Genomic DNA, 18200 nt, shown 5'->3' on the forward strand with positions numbered 1-18200 from the left:
GGGCTCATTAGGATACAATTAAAGAAGCCAACAGTCAAAGAATTCAAGGTAAACGCAGGGGATAGTTTTTTTCAAATGTTTTGTAGTGGATATTGACAGCAATTATTCCTGTGGTGATTTTAGGGAGAAAGAATATTAAATAGAAATCGGAATAGAAAGCGGCGCGCTGTTTTTCCTTCTGCTTTCTATTTAATATTCTTTCTCCCTGAAATCAGCAGAGGAATAATTGCTGTCAATATCCACTACAAAATATAAAAAAAAACTACCCCCTGCGTTTACATTGAGTTCTTAGACTGTTTTCTCATGTATGGAGTTTGATAGATGACGAAACACAGACGCAGCGCAGGGTGTTAGCACTTAGGAACGCTACTAGCTAAACTATAAACACGATCGTCTGGACCAGCATTGTGCGCGCTTAGCAGATGGGCCATCTGCGCAGATGCGGGCACGGGAGATTGGATGTCATGCACAATAGAAGCGAAACCGGTGACTTGCACGAAAAAAAAAGAAAAATAAAGATACGTTCCCAATTAGAAAAAAAAAAACAACGAAGGTCGAAGCCGATGAGCTTTCACAATGTGACCGCTTCGGAAATGCCTGAAAAACAGCACGCCAGCGTTTAATAAGTCGGTCGTCGTCGCCTACACAAATTTCATGCACCGACAAATGCCATCGTCGGTTGCGCGCAGAAAACAAATTATAAAAAGAGTATGAAAAAAAAAGATAAGTCGTATTTCAAACAAAGCTGGCAAGCGTTTACTATGGACACTGCGGAGCGGCGCCTCCACGGAGATTGTCGCTTATTGCGTAACAACAGCTTCCACCTCTTCTGGCCATCATAGCGTGACACACGCCGCGCGTAGAACATTGTGCTGTCCCAAATGCGCTGTGGGACAAAGTGTTTATGTTCGTGAGAACACATTGGTTGCATAATAAAGCACGGTTGTAGCTTGGAAGATAAAGAACACAATCGTCGCACACACGTGCCTCGCAGCAGCTGCATGCATTGCAAATGCAACGATTTGAAAAAGACAAAGTGCACCGGCTAATGCTTATCGTTCGCATTTCAGAGGATCTAATTGCTATTAACCGTTTTTCTTTCTTTTTCAGTGCATGCCGCACACTTGGTTCCTGGCCTTTGTCATTCAAGCTTTAGTCTTCAGTATTGCAATCGGCTTCCTATTGATACGGTAAGAAGCCCAGGATGGGCGATCTGCGCTAACGTGAGTAAATACTGGTGCCTTGAAAACACTACGGCACAAGGAAGGAAACGCAAGAACGGATGCCACACCTTTCTTGCGTTTTCTTCTTTGCACCGTAGTGTTTTCAAGTCATGAACCAACTCGCCCCACAGGCAGTCATTCTGAATTGTGGTGCGTTCGAGCTACTGTAGCCCTGACAGAAATGTAGGTGGCAACCGCTAGTAGATCGCTGCTCACGGCTAGAAAGAAACTTAGAAACCACTCAAGATTTATTTTCGGCCACAAACGTGAAAAGAAAAAAATGTTTACGTAAACGACGACTGTGTATTTGTGCAGCGCTAAGATTAATTATTAAAGTACAGGTAATTTAGGCATAGCGGGGCGACTCGCTACCGTGATACAATTCTGCGGGGACTATGCTGCTCCTGCGCAGTGACAAGAGTGTCCCCTTTGGTGCAGTGGGCGCATGCGCAAATGGGACCTCAATGAACCGTTTCAACGTGAGCGCATCACGCCGTGTTAGATATATGTAATGATATAAACCACCGGTAACCGGTAGCACGAGTTACGGGGTTAGATTGGCGTGGGCCACAAAGCGGTTGCTGTCGCACCGGCCTTTAGCCTATGCTGACTCGCAGAATGAAGGATATGTGCGACGTGTGAATAATTTGGAATTTTTTTTGCAGGCTGCCCAAGTTTGCAATGGCGGGGCTTGCAGTGTGGATTTTTGCTTGCTCGCTGATCACTTTCATCATAAACAATGCCAACGACCTTGGACCTACAGCATTGCTCCGAGAACACACAGCAGGGTAATTACTGTCTTTGGATTTGCTGTTGCAGCAAATCCGCTGTTCTTGAGTGCTCTACTGGAGTGATCTACTAAAGGAGATCCACCGCCATATTGTACGCGTGTGCCAGGTCTCTAGTGCCTCTTAATGTAGTCTCTACAGACAATAATTGTTCATGCCTTCCTGCGATATGATCAGCTGTGATTAAGTTTATTAATGCAAAAAGCATACGTTTTTGGTTGAAATATGCGAACGTAGCATTAGAAAAAAAAAAGTTCTGTTTACTGCGCTCAAAGCTAAGAATTAGATTTTAAAATATATTTGAAAGGCTTGCGGGACTTGCCCCCTGCATCTGACGTCATTGCTTGTTTTGAGCGCTTCGCTGCCGAGTTAGCTTCAAAAGAGCTTCCCACCATTTCAGCAAATTCCCTTACAACATCATTCCATCTTAACTGTGGTCTTAATTTTGGCAGGCATATTAAATGGCCTAACATTTTCCACAGTTTAGAAACACTTTGCTGCCGGAAGAAAACAACTTTATTTAACTCGAGCGCAACGAGACCGGGCATACTGCAGGTCCCTCTGAGTGTGGGTTCGCCTTAAAATTACATCGACTGAAATGCACTTGTCTAGGCGATACTTAATTGATTTTGAAGTTTAGCTCAGGTACGGCACACAAGCGACTTTCTGCAATATTTAACACATAAAATGGCTATGATGGACAAATGTTCGTGACCTGCCCTAGCAACAATCGCTCCAGAGCCTAGCGCATTCTGACTAATTTGTTCTTTTTTCTGTTTTCGCTCTAATAATGAAGCTCCCGCCAGGCATATCATGATTCAATCGAAATGAACTTCTATACGAAGGGAGGACCATTCTGCATCGGACTTATCACTGGATACCTCCTCGCCATAAAGCCAAGGCTGGGCCTTAAGAAGGTGAGTCAAGGGTGGCAAGGAAGGAGCGCACTGATTAAATTAGTCTCTCTGTACTCAATGTGGATGCATAAACTTCTGCGCAATAGAGTGGTCTATATGAGAGAGGAAGATAATCTGAGAACGTGCACGAGGACGCATTATCAGGCATCTACGACTGCACATGATACAGCACTTCTGCAGTATCTGGCGCTTCGGTGGGAGCGTTTTAGGATAACTATTCGGACAGGTAACAAACAGCATTTTTTCCACAAAGTTTATTTCTCAGGTGACCTTCCGTACATTTAAAGTGCAGTGGCGTCTCAGTGCCTAGCCTATCATTTGTTCTAAATCCATTCGCATTTTTCAATGGTCCTGTATTGAAACAACAAAAATTTACCGCCATTTTGCACCTGTGCTACCCGTGCAGAACGGGCCTGCCGAGACGCCGTCCTTCTGACAGCGCAACCATGACATTCGCAAGCACATACGCTAGACCAAGCCATCAAACGGAGGTGGGAAGAGCGAAGGAAGTCTTCCTAGCTCTCGCCGAAAAACTTGCTCAAGTCGCAATACTTTCTTTCAGAATCGATGACTCGTGTGTCGATAAAGCCTATGACTTGGAAAGACCAGGGAAAAATACAAATGAAACACAATTATGACAGTAGGAAGTCTGCCCCCGTAGTGTCGTGCTACTACTGCACCAACCACCCTTTCTTGGTAGATTACCACATTTGTGCAGATCCTCGTTAAAACGGCAGTCTTCTCCAAAACAGTCCTCTTCTGAATGCGCTCAAGTGCAGCCGAACGGGGGAGTGAGACGCAACCTGCCACCCTAGAGAACGATAATTGAAACTTCCATGAGAACCATGCCTTCATCCTGAAAGCTGTACAGGCAATCAAGGCACCTTATTGGTTGCTCGAGCACAGCACCACATTCTCTCCAGCCGGCGAACCGTGAAACGTATGTACATAGGGGCGTGCGCAGTAGCAGGCGCTCGGCCTGTTCACGGTGGTATTTTCACCACACGACGCAATCGGTCTGGCCGAAGCAAAACGGCGGTACGAGGTATTGTTGTGTCCTGGGCCGCGACAAAGTTACACTTAAAACTAACGGGAGAGATCGATGCGCCCAATAAATGTGCCAACTCCACGACGAGTGAGTGGTATAGGAAAGGCGACAAGTGTGGGTCACCGTAGTAGGGAGAATCGACTGTTTCGGGTTTATCTCCTTTCTGCGACGACTGTTGTAGTTTTCACATTTCTTATATTTTAAACGAACAAGAAAGTGACGCAAAGCGGGGGGCGACTGCTCTGATATTGGATCGCATTCGTTGCTTTCTATTTGCAGGAGTCTTATAAAAATTGAGCTACGATTGTGTGGGGAGAAAAACGCCGTGTTCTGATAAGCTCAAAAATATATATCGGATCAAGTCGTCGCTATTTACAACTCTCTCGCATTCCCAGCAACACGCGCCGAGGCGGTTTATTAGGTGGATGGCATATTGGTATACTGATTGATTTAGTTGGTAGTGTTTGACGTCCCAATGCGGCTCAGGCTATGAGAGAAACCGTAGTGGAGGGCTCCGGAAATTCCTACCGCCAGAGTCGATGTTCTCCCGTATACGGGCGCCTTGGTTTCCGCCTCCGTCGTAAAGCGATAGTCGCGGCCGGCTCAGCAGTCGAGCACCTTAACCACTGCGCCACCGAGGCGGGGCCGTTCGTCTGTTGGGGTGCGTTGATTTTGAAAAGACAACACAGTCCGGACGGGAAGTGGGCTCTACTTCCTGCGTCGACTGTCTTATTTCGCACTGTGTTGTCCCTTCAGATGCGGTTTAATAAGAACTGCGCTATTACCTCTGGTATGCTGTCGAATGCTGGGAGCAATGCAATTTGTGTTTGGATAAAGATGTTTCATGGCTTCGAAACAGATGGGCTTGTAATGTCAACAGTGTGCAGCCTTTTTTTTTTTTTTTTTTAGGCTCCTTTGTTTTTCCTCTTTGTTGCGATGATGTTCACCTAAAGTCGAGCTGAAAAGTTGCACGTTATTTTTTAGACTTCGCACAGAGCAATATATTCATTTCATAGTTAAGTTGTAGAGTCCAAAGCTGATTTTTGTACAGAAATAAATTAGAAGACCCGCAAAGGAAACAGAAAAAAACTAGGAAAATCAAGCACTACGCCTGGTTGCGCACAGCTCTAAGCTTATCTGCAGTAGGAATAAGCGAGTGCGTTTTGGGCTCCCAGAGCACAGAGCATGCATGCCCCATATCTTACCGGGCGTTTCGCCCGGCAAGGATGCTTCGCCATGCAGGAATATTTTTTTTTTCGAAGCTTCTCATAATTTCTTGCCGAAATGGGCAAAATGTGCTTTAATGAGGTCGTAATACTATATGAAATAACTAAGTACTGATACATCGCTTGGGACAACCGACCACTACGATGAGATAGTATGCTGCTTCATTCCACAGCATTGATGACACTTTGCATATTTTAAGCGTATAGCTGATCGCCGGACTTGCCTCGCCGTACACGATGTGCTCCTGACTCGAGAAGTGCACTTCATGGTCAGTCGTCTGCTCGACAAAGAGTAGAGGAGAATATAGGAGTTCCTCTTCTTTTAAACCAGGCGAAAATATTTATCCATCTGTGTACTAGCACCACTCGGCGCTGCTTTGGTAGCCTATTAGCCCGTAGCATACCAATATGGCTTGAATATTATCTGTTGCACAACTAAAGCTATCCTCTTCTTTTAAACCAGGCGATAATATTTATCCATCTGTGTACTAGCACCACTCGGCGCTGCTTTGGTAGCCTATTAGCCCGTAGCATACCAATATGGCTTGAATATTATCTGTTGCACAACTAAAGCTTTGATTGAGTGATTGATGAGTGATTGATCGATCGATCTGTCCCTGGTGTGGGTGCACTCGAAAGCAAGTCTATGCGATGCTGTTAACAAGTGGTAAGGTGTCAAACACTGCCGGTGTTCACGTGTCCTTTCAGTGGGCCGCATTCGCTGGTTGGATGCTGTCGCTGGTGACCATAGTGGCCATCACCCACGTTCCGTGGTTCTGGAACAAAGAGGGTCGGCACATGAGGCCCGGTGGCACAGAGTACGCCATCTACGATGCCTTCCACCGGGTCCTCTTCTCGGCGGCTATTGCCTACATCGCCCTGGCCTGTGCCTGGGGAAGCGGTGGAGTCATCAAAGTATTCCTCACCTGGGCTGGCTGGCTTCCCATCAGCAGGCTGTGCTTCGCCGTCTACATCCTGCACCCGTTCCTTAGCTTCTACTTCAACGGAAGGACGCGCGGCGTGATCTTCTATACAGTCAAGTTAGCGGTAAGGCTGTCGACACGTTCCACCATGGACATCTTAAGGATGCAGCGATTTGTGCCAGCTGTCGTTTTCACGTAATGTCCTGAAATGCTACGTCATCTTTCTGGCTGATATTTATCGGTTATCCAGTCGATCAATACTTCATCCGCTTGCTGTCGCATATGCGTTGTTTTATTCACCGTCCAACCGCATTACGTTGTTCTGTATTTCCGGACGTTCTCAAAGTTACGTAATTTAAGGACATTCACCAAATCTCTCACTCAAGCTATGGCATGCGTGCAAACAAGTCAGCACCGCTGCAAGAAAGAACATACAGCGCGAGTTCAGTTTTATTGGAGCAGCGCTGACGTCCAATTTCGTTTTTTTTTGCTTCGACGCAGCTTCTGCGCTTGTTTCTTTTGTCGTGCGTGGCGCCGGCAACAACTTAAGTGCTGGTTAATATATATTGTACTTCTCTGGCATGAAGAACAGGAACGCTGTGTGGCACTCACCCTATATATATATACTGCAAATGTACTCCTGTCAGCTGGGCTAACCTCTTGCGACAGCTTGTTAAGTGATAGAAGTGGGCACGTGTATCAATTATATCAGCCCTGTAGTAGCAAGCTAGCGCCTAGTTACTGCGAACTAAAAACAAAAGCACTAATCACACCAATACACTTTCTTTCTCGTGCAACGAGGGAATGTTCCGCGTGAAATTGAACCACGCCTATTTTAGGCGAAGCTTGAGTTATAACCGCCAATTTCATTGTTGCTTAATGCGTAGCTGAATGATATTCGTTTCAATTCGCCAAAATCCGCAGAACAAGCGCTGTTCCACACTTAATCACAGCTACCATGATCGTGCACAAGTGACCGAATTCATGGCTCTGGTGGCAATATGCCCCCCATGTCTACTCAGCCTCTTTCTCACGCTATTTGTCTTGTCGGCCTCCCTATTCTTTTTTTATTGCAGATGGAAGAACTCCTTTGGAACATATTGGCGTGCATCATAGTCCGTGTACCAGTGCACCTACTCTTCGAGGCACCATTTGTTCGTCTGGGCGAACAGTGTTTCTAGAAGGAAGACGAAGACTCGGTTTGCAAGTCGATTTGCTCTATGGACATGGCTCTTCAGGAGAAGAACGCTACCTCCAAGTACAGTTGACTTCCGAGCTGGTCGTTCGAGAGACGTGTGCAGTGTCGTGTTCTGCCGGTTGCCTCCGCTGCCTTCGGTTGGACTGAAATACTCAAATGTTACCGCTGCCGTGCTTTTCCGTTATCGTTGTGAAATAAAAAAGCGCCGAGGGCAGCCGATTGTACCAGCACCGATTGGTAATAAAAGAAACTTAGTTGTGCCTCTCTGTTGTTTAGCTGTAGATATCGCGTATTGAATCAAGGGATAATTATTCTGTTATAGAATGAACATCATTTCTCGTGTATCCATTTGTCACGACTGCACCCGTAGGGTAACGTCAGTGGTCATGGTATTCGGTTGCGGACCAATACGTGTGCGCGTGGTTTTGGGCATGATCTGTTTTGAAACCTGTATTTCCAGGTGTGCTGTGAACGACTGCTGTTGGAATGAAGCGCTTTTTTTATATTTGATGGTTTGTTGAAGCAGGAATAGCGTTTTCCTTGGTTGAGTTTTGCACGGACTGCACCACCTCCGAATGCTATTCCTAGGAATAAGTACTACGGCAGTGTTGTTGTTTTAGTGGTAGTAGTAGTAGTAGTAGTAGTAGTAGTAGTAGTAGTAGTAGTAGTAGTAGTAGTAGTAGTAGTAGTAGTAGTAGTAGTACAGCAGCAGCAGCAGCAGTAGGAGTAGTAGCAGCAGCAGTAGTAGTAGCAGTAGTAGTAGTAGCAGTGGTAGTGGTGGTAGTAGTAGTAGAAGCAGCAGTAGTAGTAGCAGTAGGAGCAGCAATAGTAGTAGTAGTAGTAGCAGCAGCAGCAGCAGTAGTAGTGGTAGTAGTAGTAGTAGTGGCAGCAGCAGCAGTAGCAGGGGTAGTGGTGTCAGTAGTAGTAGTAGTTGTAGTAGTAGTAGTAGCAGCAGCAGCAATAGTAGTAGTAGTAGTAGTTGCAGCAGCAGCAGTAGTAGTAGTAGTAGTAGTAGTAGTAGCAGTAGTAGTAGTAGTAGCAGCAGGAGTAGTAGTAGTAGCAGTAGTGGTAGTAGCACTAGTAGTACGAGTAGCAGTAGTCGTAGTAGTAGCAGTAGTAGCAGCAGCAGTGGTAGTGGTGGTAGTAGTAGTAGCAGTGGTAGCAGCAGCAGTAGTAGTAGTAGTAGCAGTAGCAGCAGCAGCAGTAGCAGTAGTAGAAGTAGCAGTAGTAGTACGAGGGTAGAAAACTGGGCAAGTTGGTAAGTATTCATCTGTGGGGCCACAACAAGATGAGTAGTAGTAGTAGTAGCAGCAGCATTAGCAGTGGTATTGGTAGTAGTAGTAGTAGTAGTAGTTGTAGCTGTAGTAGTAGCAGTAGTAGCAGCAGTAGTACTGGTAGCAGTAGTAGTAGTAGTAGTAGTAGTAGTAGTAGTAAAATTTTCGAGGTTCAGATTCGCTTAGGTCGATCAAGGCGCGCGAAAGCACTGTTTCGTTATGCTTTGATTGGATGTTTAATTTCCACTGAAATACTTTTCAAGAGTTGTTAAATTTTCTATTTTTTTTTGCTTTGGAAAAGTTTAGACCCATTACCTGTGTCTCGACTCTATGGAGGTCTACACGCACTCTAAATGGAACATAAAAGGAAGCACTTATGTATTTGGTATGAATGCCTACCCGAACTAGCTCTCCAGCTTGACTACCAGACGAATGCGAATAGTGAAGCGAAGTGGTATGACACCACTGTGAACACAACACAGCGAATGGTTACGTCGTCTTTTTGATAAGCAATCATTTGATGTGTTTTTGTCACACTTCCTGTACATGCCACGACTGGGGCAAGTAAGGCTCTCGAATTACAGTTCATTTTTGTAGCTGCGAAGGCAATGTTTACATCCGTGGTCCTCGGTTTACGCACACTGGCCATAGACCAGAATCCGACGGCTGACTCAATCCGGCGTGCCCGCTCGTTCAGCGATTGCTGGCAGCTCGATTCGGAGCCACCATCGCTGTTACTATGCATTCTGCCAGAACAGTTCAGATATCCGTGAAACTCCGCTAAATAGTTTGAAAACCGCCAGAATATGTATCTACTGCGGTGGTCGTGTAATAAGATACTCGTAGTGTGCCCTCGCCATATAGCTGACAGATGCAAGCAAATGCAACGATTCGGTGCCTAAACATTTATCAGAACAGGGTAAGAAGTAACGAAACCAGACTGGACAGCTGTGTTTAAATGCTGCGCCTTCTTGCGCGCATACCATAACCAACCAGGAGGGAGAGATCAAGAAAAAGGGGCATGTTTTATCGCGAAACTGTGGCTGACAGAGGACAACAGTTTAAGCGAGCGTTCACTCGCACTGATTTAGCGCATTATTTTTCGCAAGCGACCAGGGCAGCTATAATGCTTCGCACCTGTTATGACTTTTTTTTTTTTTTTAATATGCCTCTACTACCTAGCATAAAGCCACAGGCAGTTGCAAGCTGCCAGTGATATGCGAAAGATCCGAGCTGTACGGCAGGCATGCCCTCAAGGCATAAGAGTGTCTTATTCATCGTCCAAGGGTTCTCAAAGGATTTAATTCAGTCTCGAAAGGTTCTAAGCTCATACCAAGTCATATGCCATCGCGCAATTCCTCGGCTATTTTCTGCAGAACGAGACATTATCGAAATAATAAGCAATAATATCTTGCTTAGGCATCGTGCATAATAAATTGCATATTCGTTTTGAAACCTTTCCCACAATTTTTTTTCGGCGCTTTTGGCATGGTAATGTCCGAAGGTCGTGGCCAGCGGGGAGACAGAACTTCTTTTCCCAAAAACCCTATAGACAATACAGATCTTCTAAACGGACTGCTTTACTGTGCAGTGTTACCACTTTCGTCAGCTGGAGTTTCTCAGGTGTGAGCACAAAATTTTTCTTTTTTTCCCATGAAATATTTTTCCGTGAAACAATAATTTCAGATTGAACACCTACAATCAAATTTATATGAGAAGTAGCACAATAAAATCAAATATAAATCCCGCGCATAATGTTGATCAAGAGTGTAGTTCTTCATCGCACCATCCCGAAGATATCTGCAGGCTGATACAAGCCATAGAGTTTCCAAATATACGCTATTTAGAAACTGAAAGTTAGCGGCCTGCTGTTGATTTGCGCTAACCCTTCCCCGCTAACCCCTACCACGAATTTCATATGGCGCAGTTGAGGGGACCCAACCACGCATCGCGAAATACACGGGTGCACTGTGGCTGCGGCAGCCCCAACGACATCGGCCCGTCTAAAGGTACAAATTTCCATCTATCGTTTGCGCTCATCGCTCTCCTCATGTTTCTAGCGAAGCCATGGTTTTTAGGATTTTTGAAGCGAAAGCCCCACAACACCAGGTTGTTCGTGCCGTCGGGTATGCACCGTTTTCACCTTGAGGGAGATTCTGAGGGGAAACTTCTTTTATGAGCCTGGTGGTCGCCATTGGACTTTGGGGTATTGTCCTGTAAGCCACCAATTGGCCCGTGATAACTGCCAAGGTCACGTGAGGTGACGTGAGTGTGACGGGGAAGTAGAGGGCGCTAAAGGGGAGATACTCTCACGGTCATGTGATTTAGAGGTCACATTTCTGTGTTAAGCCTGGTCGTCGCCATGTGACTTTGGGACAATCACGCAGACAACAAGTGGCTCGTGACCACTAGCACGGTCAAGGTCATGTGAGGGGACGTCAGTGATGTGAAAGTAGAGGGCGCTAGAGGGATGATACTTTCATGATCACGTGAGTTGACGTCAGTTAGACGAGTGAGGCATAGTAGGCCACCAAATGGCCCATGAGAACTGTCAAGATCACGTGAGGTGACGTCAGTGTGGAAGTAGAGGGTGCTAGACTGACGATACGTGAAAAAATAGGAGGCCCCGGGCTCCTGCCTAGCTTAACCCCCTGCGCGAGATGGAGGAGGGCAAACACCGTGCTACAAGAACGCGTCGGAAAGCGAAGAAGGCATGTCGAAATGAGGCCCTGAAAAGGTGGCAGGCTGAAGAAATCGATGAAGAACGGGCTTTGCGTTTGGAGAAACGCACAATGTGTTTAATTCAAGCTTGGCAAACAGCCCCTCCGTTCGCCGGTACTCGGCGGGTGACAACTCGTGCGAGCACGCATGAACACACATTACCAATGAGAGAGGCATATCATGATGCCCAAACATTGCGAAAAAGCGGATGTTGCTAGCATTAGAGAGCGGCACGATGTGTCTAGATTGTGTGGAAAAAATACCCAGTGCATATCCTCGGCGTGCTGCGTGCGAGTGTCTGATGGCAGTTTTTATAGTGTCGGGATAATAGCATTGCGGGATTTCTCCGCCAAATTACGTGTGGTTGTTTTTGTGAAGAATGGTCAACTTTAAGCAGTTGTACTAAGAAATATCAAAATACCGATAACATACACGACACGCTATTAAAGAAAACTGCACCGGCTGGGGTTCCGCGCAGTCAGCGCGCCGTGGGTACGGACTTCAAATGGACACGTCGCGGGTTGCGCACAAGACGCACTGCCGCCCGTCAACCTTTTCTTCTGCTACGGGAGCAGTCTAGCGTCCCGTTACGGTAGCGCTCTTCACACCTTTGAAAATTCATTTTATGTTATATGTGGTATGAACTGGCGCCCACAAGGGTGCGTGTGCGACACCAAGTTTTGCCCATGTTTTTGGTTTCTTTGTTTAGGTCTCTTTATCTACTACGTCTGCGGCTTTCTTTGCGGATCCTGTTTCGCGTACGTGAACTATTCTACGTGCTTATTCTGTACGCTTTTCACTTGTGCCTATGTTATTCCGCACATGCTCATTAGAATATAGTGCCGTAAACAGCATATTATATGACAGACTACCTGACACCCGAAGGCTGGATTATGATATCAGGAGGTGCCAGAGTTGGCTGTTACGTCAGACAACCCTACGACCAGTCCGATCAGTGCCAGTCACCAACTACCACATGTCAGCGCCATACGCCTCATTCTTCGCGGGCGACCCCTATTGTTATGCATAACGGGGCCCTAAAAGTTGTCTCTACCCCTTCTCTATACGAAAGGTGTAGTTTACCCCCATAACACTGATCAAGATTACAAGCAGAAATGAAACGTGGAGAGAGGATGTATTGACCCGCCGTAGCCTATAAAGCAGTGCTTGATAGATCGGCCCATGCATTCCGAGGTCCATATTGTTATGCTAAGGAAGAAGAATAGGAAAAAAAAAAAAAGATGCACCGTGAGGAGCTCCGGCTGTCGGCACATTTGAAAATGCCCGCACTTACAATGATACCTCACAAGATTACTTTTGTAAAGGAAATAAAGTACGTATCAAAATGCTATGCTGAAAAGCCGAGAAATTTAATGAAGTAATGAAATTACATTACAATTACTTCCGCCTAGTAATCAAAGTCTCTTAAATTTCGTTCTAGTTTTCATCTATGCAATATCCAAATAAAGCTACTAAGGAAGACAACTCTCCAGACGCAACGCACAGATTCTATCACCTTCCCGCAAAATTCCGCCCCTAAGAACTATTTCCTCCCTCTTTGCTACGACACATGTCCTATTACAAAAATAAGACAACGGCAACGAAACAACAAAAACGCTAGGTCGAACGCTCGTGAAATGAGTGGTAGGCCACGTCTTGCTGGTCCAGAGCTGTTTTTCTCGCCCTTTTGAAGACCCTGAGATTATTTATTGATTCCGTGGTCACATTAATCGACTTCGGCACCTTTCGCTCAGGAATTCTCACGCGATGGACCCTTCAGCTTGTCTCCCCCCTCCTCAATTTATCGCCCCGTCCTGACGAATGTAACCAGGCACCACTGCGCCCTAGCCGACGCAACAGGGAGTCTCACTGTGCACTGCCAACTAGGTTTGAACTCCGGCTACCTAGCACCACCTGTCCCTTCGGCAGCCCCTTGACGTCTTATATCCTGCGGATTGGGGTACGATTGCAGCTACCGAGAGAATAGCCGCACAAAGTGCTACACAGGAAGTCTCTCACTCAGATTTCTGCTCAATTCTGTTCCATTTTGCCAATCTGGTCTTCCCAAATCTTTTTTGCCAATCCCTGCTCTATGGCTCACCGTATTTATGATAACCTTGCTTACATTGAGTTCGGAGACCTCGGCAAGGATAATATAATGATGTCAAAATCAATAACATTCTACCGGCGATGAGGTAATAAATGCGTTTGAGGTGACTACAACACTAACGTCACCATGACTCCAAGGCGATCAGCTTTATGAAAAAAGCCAATGACATTGTTAACGAGACGCCCAAATGACTTGCCATGTCTGTAACGTAAACATCCCAACCCAACCTTTAATCAAAACCGAGCACGCCTAGAAGTAATCTTCGGGCGGCGGAAGCCCATTACGTCGCCCCTTTTACAACACGGCGGGATAGAGGTTCATAGTCCCAATTTCCCGAGAATGAAAGCACACATTTGTTTCTACATTTTTCTGTGCGAAATCAACAATACGGTAGGATGAAAATGCGTTTTCTTTCCTGATCTTTGTTTTCAAAGATGAGCGCGTCAATGAAACAAAATACAGGCTCACAGTCAGGAAGGTAAACCGAAAAACAGACTGAGGAACAGCACTTCTACATTTCTGTGGCAAAGAGATTCAATAACACACTACCACTCTTGAAAGCCGAGGGCATCTTCGGCGACGCACCCGGCCTTTACAACGTTGACCCAAGCATATTCTTAAGACAGCGGGAGTTTTAATTCCTGCACCCCATCGCAGAATTGGAACGTCGAGAAACGCGATTGTAAGAAGGCGCTGTAGTCGTGGACAAGTGTTTCTGACTGTGGAGCCAAGGCTACAGAGGGCGAAGGTTTCATCACGGTGTTACTGTTCTAGTAACGTTGGTTACTACACCATGTAGTTCAGGCATATGTGGCCGCAGTTACGGTTTCGATTTCAGTTTTGCCTTTGTTTGAAATAATGTCTTCCGCGTATCCACCGACCAGAAATATCTTCCTCTAAACTACGTAAGATATAAGCGAACATATATTCGCAGGTAATGAACATCACGCGCTACGTAACTTACCGAAACAAGCGCATTACGCAAGCGCAAAGAAACCGAGGGGTAGACGCTGCAGCAGCAGCCGACGTACGCTTGTTTACGTTTCCGGCGGATAGCGCGGCCATCGTGTTTGCACGATGTCGTGTATTAATTTTAAAATGCACAACACTAACGCTGTGCTGGCCGATAATGTAGTACAATCATGATGTTATAACAACACAGGAACTTCTATAATATTATAATATTCCAGAGGACGATTCGCATAAATTATCAACAGATTATGTTCTGATGCCCAGTGAGCTGATGCGTTTTGGCTCTGTAGTTTTGGCTACATAACCACAGAAGCCTGTCCGCGGGCATAGTAGAGTATTCATGTGCTTCTAGAAATCCCCATCCACTGTAGCGGTGGGGATGGGGATTGAAACTTATGGATCGAAATGGAATGGCAATAATGAAACCTTTGAAAGGTAGTTTGGAAGGTGAGGATGAAACATTTCGTTGCAACCGCGATCCAAGAATGAGGCACATCATTTCTAAATAACACTTGAGCTCGTTTCGCTCGCCTAGCATAGCTTGTTCCCAGTTAATTAGCTCTTGCAGTGGATTCGGTGTGTATAGAGTTATATTAGGTGCAATTGCTTTGGTGATGCTACGGAAATTTCGAGTGTGTCGCGAAGACTGCAGCTGATGTACTATTTCCGGCCGCACCAGTTACCCACAGCAGACTGGAGGCAGCATGACAACCCGGCTTCTTCGCTTGTGGTGGATGTTCGCTGAAAGTTGCACCTTTCTCTCGAGTGGATTCACCCACTCTTTACGCACGAAACAGGAGAAAAAAATGCGTCGGTCTTCTGAGTGTTCTGCGCAGATTTGCAATTTATTAACAAGTTAGCATAATTACTTTTGTGCCCGAGCAGATCGTAAACCTCTGCAGCTACCGTTTAGAAATATTGCGCGAATGGGGTCACCCAAACTGAGACAGAAACGCAAAAATGGCGTGGGTTAGGAAAGCAAATTATGAAGTGGCTCATTTTATTTATCCTGCCGGGGTGACACAGTAGTTAGGGCTACTGTGCCGATGGATGCGGGATCAAATCCCGGTCTCGGCAGCCGCTTTTCAGTGGAGGCGCAAAGCAAGGCGCCCGTGTGCTGTGCGATGTCAGTGCACGTGAAAGAACCCCAGATGGTCGAAATGTTTCATAATCATACACTATGGCGTCTCTTACAGCCTGAATCGCTTTGAGACTGTAAACCCCACGAACCAAACCAAACCATTTTTCATTTCCCTGGACCCGGCATATCCCTCTACACATCAGACGAGCGTTGAGAAGGAAAACCCCAGACATCTTCATAAATTGTTGTTTGCGCGCTCTAGTCTGTTGTTCCCGACAGTGCACGCGCACATCGGGCTTTATCATTAATATCTGTTACCCTGAAGTCGGTGTGTGCACTTCAATCGTTGTCACGTCTTACCTGGTTGCGAACACCAGTATCAAAACGGAAGAGACAGTACGCTCTGTACTTTGGGCTAGTTATATGACAGACGCGACTGACTTCACAGGAGACATAAAATTCTTTTGTATTTGTGCATTGGAATTCCTCAGCGTGATAAAAGAGTAAATAGTCAATTGACCTTGTTGGTGAAAGTTCATATCTGAAACAGAACGGAGGACGGGACGCTAAATAAAATTCATCTTAGCAGCTGGGCTTATCGCGGGCCTTGTGTTCTGTCGTGCCGTGTTATACACCTCTTCTCTTGTACTTTTCTTTCTTTAGCCTTTCAGCCTATACATGATCCTTTTCTTCATCAGTCAAATAAAATGCGCCACTTTATAGTCACCGCTTGCGGAGCTTGCTTCGGCCTCTGTCCTTCGCAGTTTTGCATATGCGATAAGTGGGATCACCTGATGCCGAAATGCTTCTGATGATTTGATTCTAAACGTGTGAATAGTTCCGGTTGTTGTATCTCACTGCAATACTGCGAGGTCTGGAGACCGTGAAGTTTTCTGCCACTTAATCTTTTGAGCTGAAGTTACAAGAGGATCGACCGCAGCTTCTACAAGGCCGACTTTCTTGCTAGCTTCTTCGTTTCTTGGAACGAAGCTCGCGTTCACAGTATTAACTGTAGGAAAATGCACATCATTTGGATATTTTTCTCTCAAGGGCAGCGAAGCCGCCTCGCTACTCGCATCCGTGTATTCCTGTAGCCTTACATTGTATAGTTTTTTGCTTAGCTGTCGGCAGCCGCTGATGCATTCTGATGTGGGCATCGATCTGCTGCCCACCTGTCTCCAACGTTCTCAGTGACAGTGACGGAGAATAGCTAATCGCAACCAAGTACCTGATCGCACTTAGTTGCGAAAAGCTTCTATCGCGGCCATTGTGGTCCATCGCTACGGCCTTCCGACTTTTCACTGCGACGCGATACAGTGGCTCTTTGCTCCTCCTGTCCCTTTTACTTCCCGGAACTGGGGTCATTGACAAGGCATGATTTCCAGGTTCCGGTAAAAAGGTCCCCGGAAAACATGGCCCCGGAGTAAAAGTCTCCGGTATATATGGCTTCGGAAAAAATGTACCAGGAAAAAATTAAAGAGCACTGCAGAGTCTGCATTGGAGTAATGCGAAAGCACAGATGTAGGTTGCTTCTGTTTGCTTCACGTTTCTTAATTCACTTATTGTTTACCTATTTTATTCTTTGGTACTTTCAAACAGCGCGCCAATCCCTTCCTATGCCCTTTTTCGGCTGTATTTCCGGTTGCTTGACGTCAAACTCTTGACGTCACCCTAATTGCCTTTCCTTATAACCTATATAAGACTTTGGTACTTTCAAATTGCCCGTCAATAGCTTCCTATGCTCTTTTTTGGCTTGACTTCAGGTTTCGTGATGTCACATCCTTGACTTTAACTTAATTGACTGATTTATTTACTATTTTAGTATTTGATACATTCAAATGTGCCGCCAAGCCATTGACTAATGCGACCATTTTCGCCTTGATTTTTACATTTTGGCCTAATTATTTTTTCGGACGCAATATTACGTCACCTCTATCAATTAACGCCACTCAGTGCCCTCTACAACTTCTGAGTTACTCACAATTGCTGCGGACACGATTTTACGGACGCGGTCTGCGGACAGAAATTTGTGAACATAGCGAAGCAATGCTTTCGCATTAAAAAGTCGCAATTTGCGAAGTTAGAACAAATGTCCCCAAAAGGATGCAGTCTAACATTGAGCTTTCGCCTCACCTGGAAGCGAAGGTTCAGCTAATGTTACTGTCAATAACTTGTTGCGATTTTTACCTTAGAATTTTTTTTGTGGTTTTACCTTGAGGGTAATTTGCATATTTGTTCCAAACGTTTCTTGCTTTCCCCCTATTGTGGTTCCTTTTGTGCCATAAGTCTTAAAACTGCGTTACCCCGTGGAGAGCGGCAATATTGTATGCTATAGCGCTTCCACCCGTCCTCTTGAAAGTGGCCAAACACAGAAATGATGCGGAGAGTTCGTTACAACAAAAAAGCACAAACCTAAACGTAACCTATATAAATCTAACCGGATCACATGTCGATGGACTTTTTCGCCATTCCTTCTCTTCTCCTATACTGCCTGTAAGTGACAGGCACCCAGAGGAGCCAGATCCCAAACAATGGTTACACCTGTTCTTAAATTAGGAATCCAGTAAGAAGTTCAATTTCTTTAGTACATTGTTTCGGAAGAATTCAGTCTTAGGACTAGTTCTTGCTTAGGGGACGATTTTTCCTAGAGGCATCTTCCTGAAGGGCCTTTTCTGGTGGTTATGTTTTTCCGACGCCGTATCCTCCGGGGACATTTTTC

At 45.7% G+C, this 18200-nt stretch overlaps 1 pseudogene across 1 annotated transcript in view; it reads left to right on the forward strand.

Moving 5' to 3' along the window:
- LOC146183833 (nose resistant to fluoxetine protein 6-like) overlaps nt 1-7576 on the forward strand; it is a 34376-nt pseudogene extending 26800 nt beyond the window's left edge. Inside the window, exons 8-12 of the transcript XR_014708409.1 lie at nt 1111-1190; nt 1889-2011; nt 2808-2928; nt 5911-6249; nt 7202-7576. The product of XR_014708409.1 is annotated as a nose resistant to fluoxetine protein 6-like (transcript). The remainder of the gene's footprint in view (nt 1-1110; nt 1191-1888; nt 2012-2807; nt 2929-5910; nt 6250-7201) is intronic.
- Nucleotides 7577-18200: the final 10624 nt, after the last annotated feature.

This window comes from Amblyomma maculatum, chromosome 7 (assembly GCF_055883805.1).
Source record: "Amblyomma maculatum isolate TAMU_Amacu chromosome 7, ASM5588380v1, whole genome shotgun sequence".
Lineage (NCBI taxonomy): Eukaryota > Metazoa > Arthropoda > Arachnida > Ixodida > Ixodidae > Amblyomma > Amblyomma maculatum.